General features: G+C 39.1%; 1 long non-coding RNA gene across 1 annotated transcript; it reads right to left on the reverse strand.

Moving 5' to 3' along the window:
* Nucleotides 1-2,584: 2,584 nt before the first annotated feature.
* On the reverse strand, nucleotides 2,585-6,816 carry LOC145437816 (uncharacterized). Its single transcript, XR_013914744.1, has 4 exons — nucleotides 6,529-6,816; nucleotides 5,170-5,266; nucleotides 4,987-5,097; nucleotides 2,585-4,246 (listed from the first exon to the last, which is right to left on the reverse strand). It is a non-coding gene; the product is annotated as an uncharacterized LOC145437816 (long non-coding RNA).
* Between the last annotated feature and the right edge of the window lie 526 nt (nucleotides 6,817-7,342).

The following is a 7,342-nucleotide window of genomic DNA, read 5'->3' on the forward strand; positions in this document are numbered from 1 at the left end:
AAACTTTAAACTTTCCTCTGTTGCAAATGCTAGTTTACTATAGGCGAACAAGTACTATAGGCCTTCCTAACGTTTAAAAAGTATTTATTCCAAGAGCTTCTTGGAGGTAAAGAACTTCAATATTCAATATGCATATACTATTCAGGTATTGCTTCGCTGATAATTTGGTCCGTATCAGACAAATTATGCGAAGAACCCGGACGGCGAACTGACTGTTCTGATTGAACGTTTATCGCATAATCTCATTTAAATGCTACACGCCTTTTCCTCTCGGGCGATAAAACTTGATTAATTGTTTCTATAACTTAGCGACATGATTTCACGAATACACGGGCTATTATCGAGACAATTATTCATTATTCAGATATTGGGCACTTCGAGCTCATAAAACGCGAAAACGTAGCTGAAATATTGCCATCTCGTGCGGCATGATCTCCGCTCGTGCTAATGCTGGACGTCCGCGCACAGTTACAGATATCGGGCACGATTTCACTGCGTGCTCAGCCGTTCTAACCTGCCAATTCCCGAGCCGCGCCATTTGCGTGCAAGCAACATACTGAAACGAAAAATACGAATTTTTTGCAGTGAAATATCCGCCTCGGGGGTTGAACAATCAGCAGCGGGAAAAAAGCATGGATTGATGTACTTTTATGCGTTGTTTATGATGGACACTTGGACTGAAACTGATAGCAATCTCTGTCATAAATATTTGTGCGAAAAAAATTACATTGTCGTTACACGCCGTTGCCTTTTTACTTCAGCAGACTGTGATGAGACTTCGCTACATCCCGGTAATCTCAATAATTGACGGATGCTTCAAAATCTGTTGTTGCGCTATGATTACAATCCAAGATTCTTGGTCTGTACCTTCAAGATCTATTTCGCGCCGTGATTACAATGCGAAATTAGAGGTCTTAAACTTCAAAATGGTTACTATGCGAAATTCTCGGTCTGTCATTGTGACCTTTGAATCTTTTTGAATCCCTTCTAGTGTGCCGATAACTCTTGATCTAAGTCACGAAATCTCGTGTAGGTATAAAATATTGGCATAACGTATACCGTCAATCTATTGTTCTCTTCCGTATCGTAAGTTTTATAACTGGATACCGCAAATAGACCTTATCTGTACTACGAATGTATCGTATCATCACACTGACGTATTTTAAGTGCATGCAGTTGCAATTTTGGTTCATATATGTTACATTACAGGGGTCGCCAACTCAAAACGGGTCGCGGGCCACTTTTCAAATTTCGTAGCTCCCGCGGGCCGCATGAATTCAAAATCGATAGAAAGTAGGCAACCACGTTTTAAAACTCTTCGTCAGTACAACGCTGTGCTACCTAACAGAGGTGACCGGTATGGTATAGTGACCACAAAAAAGTAATATTTTATTAATAAAGGAATAAAAATACGACAAAGGATCACTGTCATCAATTTCATTTTATTTTGAGCTCTGAGCTGTGCATGATACCAGGAAACGCTTTTGTGGGCTAGCGAGATACGGTACTAGCAGAAAGACTATGTCCACATAAAGCTTGATCTTGTGCGAAGCCCTAAGCTAGTGGTTCTCAAACCTTTTTAGACATATGCCCCTTTTATGATATTGAAAAATTTCGCACTCCCCCTTATCGTTATATCAAAAAATGCATCCATAATGCTACCAACCCAACGGATAGTTTGATGGCATGGAAGGTTATGAATGTTGATGAGAGAATTCAATAATACACAGAGCAATGCCTAAAACTATGAATTCGAAGTAAATCGCGCCGAGCGCGAAAAATTTTTTCAGTTGACCGCAGCTCCGCGCTTCCTTCAGATGCCTTTATGTCCCAACAAGGGAGGAGCGCACCCCAGTTTCATAACCACTGCCCTAAACCGTTTTCTAAGCGTCTCGGTCTTGGCAGTGTTTGGGCCATTGCACGTCATTTTCAGCATTTCAAAATGTTTTCTTAGCTTTCTTCCGAAATCTCAAATTACGTCGCGGGCCGCAAAATATGACCTCGCGGGCCGCGTGTTGGTGACCCCTGTGTTACAACAATATCACCAGTGTGTATAGATGTTATTTTCTGAACACAAGATCACACAGTCAACAACCGAAGCCGTTTCCTATGTTTTAGTGTTGCTCTCTCATATTTAATTGTTTTATATTTTTTTCCCCATTATAATTTCCTACTCAACTGGGGTAAGAAATGGATTATTACTGCATCCACGTATGTACGGTGATTCCGGTCTTGAAGATTTCATTCATATCGGGCATCAAAGTCAATACCATCTGATGTCCGTTTGGCCTGGGCCTAGGCCAGTGGTTCTCAACCTTTTTGACCTCGCGGCACCCTTTGAATATGAAAAATAGTTCGCAGAACACTAACACCCTGGTTCTCAACTTTTTGTGGCTTCCGTTGTCTGAAAACTACCCGAATACTTAGCAGTACCCACAGTCGTACAGAAGTGTTCTCTGACGAAGTACGCCTCCTTTATCGGAGCACTCAAGTAGGTTATGCTCTGCTTCAAAGAAGATATTACGGAATCTTCTCTATCTGAGGACATGTCACAAATACGTCTACGAAAGGTATCATTTGACACTGCACACTAAATATTTTTCCGTTGGTGACAACGCCAAAGAGAACGCGTTGCACGTAAAAAAAAGAACACCTGAATAGCCGTTGATGTTGTGGTTTTGTGTTGTGGCATGTGGTGTTGTCTCATATAGACGTTTCCTAGGCACTATGTAAAAACTGTGCTGACTTTGAAGGTGGATATAAAAATATCACCCTAAAGGTGAAATCCTATTTACACCCTATTGAGCTGAAAAATCCAGAATATTTCTCTGGCATTCGGACTATTATTGCTAGCCTCGAAGATTCCGCCAGCGCTACCCATCGACTTTGTTCACTAAGCATATAGTGGAATGTCACGATTACTGTATAGTGCACATATTTAATCCATTAGAATACCGTAGTATATAAAGCCCACTTACTACTAAAGCTCCAAACCACAAATCAATATATACGGCTGTCTGGGTCAAAAATAGCATTTGTGGTGAGTGTGAGACCACCACACGCATATCAGAGAAAATTAACAAGGTGCTGCGAATTGGTTATTGTGGTGATAAAACCTTTATTTGATGAATTAGAAGTGGCACTTAATAGAATAAGATCAAAGTGGTACCACCAAATGTACATGTGCAGGAGGGGATTGTCAGTCGTAAGAGCGATTACTAGCTGATCTGGCGTTGTCGACTCAGACCCCCCGCTTGCATGCAGCATTGAAAAATCTTTCATGTGATAATGAAACCATCGTATTCAAAATCAAATACAATATCAGACCATCATGTGAAAATCAGTGATAAGACGAAACATGAAAAAATTGATAATAAAAGCGAACAATGCACAATAAATCAGGAATTCTGGCATGGCACTATTGCGCAATTTACGCACAGCATGAAATAATTAAGGCTTGCAATGAAACCATTGATTATAATAAAATGGAAGTCAACAATATGATGCACAATGAAACAGGGCCAAGGCAGTACTAAAAAATTATTACTTACTCAAGACGCACATCTCCGAACTTAAAAGCGCAAGATATTTATATAGTTTACAGTGTAACCATCAAGTCAAGTCAATGATTAAATGCAAGGCAACGAAGTAATGCACAGTAAAACAGCACCACTGCAATAGTATAAATCAATATTTGTGGCATAGTTACTTGACAGTTTAAATACCTTAACGTAACTTTCAACCAGATGTGGCCAGCAAGAAAAATTCACCTAATCTAAATTAGATTAGAATTTTAACAAGATTAGATTTTTTCAACTCAAATTAGAATTACAGCTACAAGGTTAGTTTTCAAAATTAACTACAATTAGAACTACAATGTTTTAAAAATTAAATTACAATTACTGAATTTGTGAAAACTTGGAAATTCGATGAAGTTCAGTTCCTATCACGTCAGAGTTCATGCTCGAACACATGAGAACGGCAAATATCTGTACAAGCTCAGCTCGATAGACACTATGTAGATCTCTTGTACAATTTTCAGGAAAATATACCAAAAAATAGAATTATCATGTTGTCTAGTTGTTCATGTCTACTTTTAACAGGATAAAATGGTCATAGTTTACAATGAAACATTGTAAATGAACGAACGAATGTCCAATAATCCAGCCTTGGATCGATCCATTTTGATGCCTGGCGCCGACCAGATGCGGTGGACCATTCTTCTTACTTATGGTATCTTGTGAGCCTGAAACAGACATATTTTTATAAGTGATTGGTATGACAAGTCTTTGCAACATGTTTTCAACAGCTGCCAGCAGCTTCCCATCCTATCCTCTTTGATTTCCATAACCAAGAGGTATGTAACGGTATTAGCTGCACCTCAATGTTATCTATGATGCAACAGTTGACCTGCCAGCTGGACGTTGAACAAAGACAATAAAGCACGACAGTGCCCAACTAAATTAGAAGTGAAAGTATCAATTGGATTTTGGTCAAACCAGCACAAACTGTAATGTTTTCTTGAGATAGCTCAGTTAGTTCGAACTGTGTGTTTATAAAAGTACATTTGCTCCTTTCTAAGAAGCGATAACCTTGACGCAAGTTGAAATGACAGACTAAGGCAGAGATCTCCTGCATGAGATTTTTGTGCGGGTAGCTTCTCATTTTTACTGTAAGAATATTTTATACATTGAATTTCAGCCTAATGAAACTGTAGCAACCAGCTTTTAGGGGCGCAGTAATAAATATGTGAGCTGCTGGGTTATACATGCATGAATGCAACTTTGTTCTGCAAATTTTGTTGAAATTAAATGTAACTTTTACCGGATTTCAGAGAAACAAAAATTGCCCTAATTACAAGGTAAGGACATTCATGACATACACCCGTTAATAGGTCTATCTTTCCTGCTTGGTTGCCATAGTTCAAAGTGTTATTTCATGATTTGGGCAATCATATATATTCATTGAATTTGCAGTTGTGTGTACCTGTTTTGACTTGCAAAGCAGATAATCCAGTCTTTTATTGGCGGTTTATTCAGGCTTTCAAAAGTAATGACTGCAATTTCAGTAGCTTCGTCAATCCTGCTCTCACTATCGCTGGATTGATACAATTGAATAAAACAGTTATTACTAATGATTAAGCCTGATGTGTTCGTAGTCCTAACGTACCTGAAATGCCACTGTCCAATCTATGTATCCTTCGTTAATAATTCTTTTTCAAATCATCAGTTGTGGTTGTGACAATAGTCTTGGAATCTTCTCTATCCTGATACGAAAAGTAAAACCGTCACGAAACACTAGTACAGGTGGCTGATAACATTAGGCGAGGGCATTGTTGACATTTAGACTTGTTCAAAAACCCATGACAAGTTCTGTCTGTAAGTGTGTAGATTATGCAGTTTGTATCTATGGCTGCAGCCGTTCTGACAATATCAAGGTAAATAAGATTGGGAAAAATGCAATTCTGCATAGCATATACCGGTCACCACGAAACATTACAGTTGGTAGCAGCATTCAACCCACACAAGATGCATTGAATATTTTGAGTCAGCAGTGTAGGAAGATATCACAAGGCAAGAAAATGCAAGTGTATTTCAACATTCACCAGGGCGAGCTAACAGAGCACATGAATGAAATTATCACTGCTGACAAAGTGGTGGCATAAAGCAACAATCATAAGGATTCCCTGTTGTCCTTTGTACACTACATGACCATGAGAAACACCAATTAGTGGTGGACATGCAAGCACTTCTCAGTTTTTACAGGCAGACCTAACCACAAAAACGACCCTCCATTTTACATCAATTTCTAAACCGATTATGATTTGCAACTCCAGTATGACGAAGCGTGCAGGCATGAAGTTGAATATCATGATTCTTATGTCGTTTAAGCAAATGTTTTCCCTAGCTGATCTGGGCTCTAGTCTATCAAAATTGGTAGAGCCAACAGTGCATTGTTAACGAAATATTATTCTAAAAACATACTAAATTATGAAGTAGTAATCTCCACATCAATAGAATACAACTTTGAAATGACAAACTGAAGACTACAGTAGATGGTGACATTTAATCCCGGAGAAGATAAACTGATAATTATACTGTGCAGTATGACAAGGTACCTCAACTCGAACAGATTCATGTGGACTTCAACATTTACCATGGAGAGCTGCTGCTCTGCACTTGAATAAAATCATCACTGCTGACAGAATCAAGCAATTATTCCAAGGATTTTCATGTCAAGTTTCTGCTAATCCACACTTCATGCACAGCATTCCCACGGGGAACACTGAAAGGTAGTGGTCATACGATAACTTGTGGGTGTTGGTTTACCTTACCCGAAAAGGACACCAATAACCTGGAACCAACCTCCGCCCTCTCGCGTTTCATGATTAAGCAAGTGAATGATGCAATAGCTGGCCAATTACGTAATTTTCCGTAACAGTACGACATTAAAGCCTTGATTATGGTAAGTGAATCTTGTACAAATAAAGAACAAACAAACCAAGGTGGCATACAATTTAACATTTACCTTTAAAATTGTCGATAAGCTGCGATACAATTCCACTATTCACCGACCATCTCTTCAAATCTGCGCTCTCTGTGACTGCCGTAATGTCGTATTGCAATAGAATCAGCAGCGGACTTCCAGTTTCGCCGTAACGATGTCCGCGTTGTGAGAAAATAGAGAAATAGACGCGAAGAAAGAGAAGACACCAAATTTCTCTCGAACCTGATGTTGTTTACGCGATACGGCGTTGCCGCCAACGGGAAAAAAGGCGATACTGTTGTCTCGTATTTAGAGTGTGGAATCGTTTTAAATTCTTGCGCAGGTTTGGTCCCAAACATATTTTTACAATTCTGGTGAAGCCGGAAGAATAACTATCTGCGCTTCTGTGTGAGGTTTTGAATTTTTAGCTATTACCTCTGTTTCTACCTAACAAGCGGACTGCGATCTCGTTGAAACTTTGAGCTGCGCTTATAGAATCTAATTCATAAGATTTGTTTGACAATAAACTCTGACCCCTACCGCATTATAGAGACTGCAGGATGGAGTGCAAACTCTAAAATCTGTGTTTATGTATTCACCCGCTTCATCGATAGTAACTTTTGATTGTTTCGTCGAAAAGCTTTATTATAAAGAGTTTATAGCACATTCACCATTCAAAAGCATCATATGACGTCTACGTAACATCAAAACACACACAAATTACAGTAGAATACGTAAATAGTTCGGCGAATAGATGGCAGACGTAAATGCCTTTAGAACCTTTTTGATCTCGCGGCAGCTTTGAATATGGAAAATAGTTTGCAGAACACTAACACCGTGGTTCTCAACAACTTTT

This window comes from Botryllus schlosseri, chromosome 4, assembly GCF_051294905.1.
Source record: "Botryllus schlosseri isolate E-star chromosome 4, Bs_hap1, whole genome shotgun sequence".
Classification (NCBI taxonomy): Eukaryota; Metazoa; Chordata; class Ascidiacea; order Stolidobranchia; family Styelidae; genus Botryllus; species Botryllus schlosseri.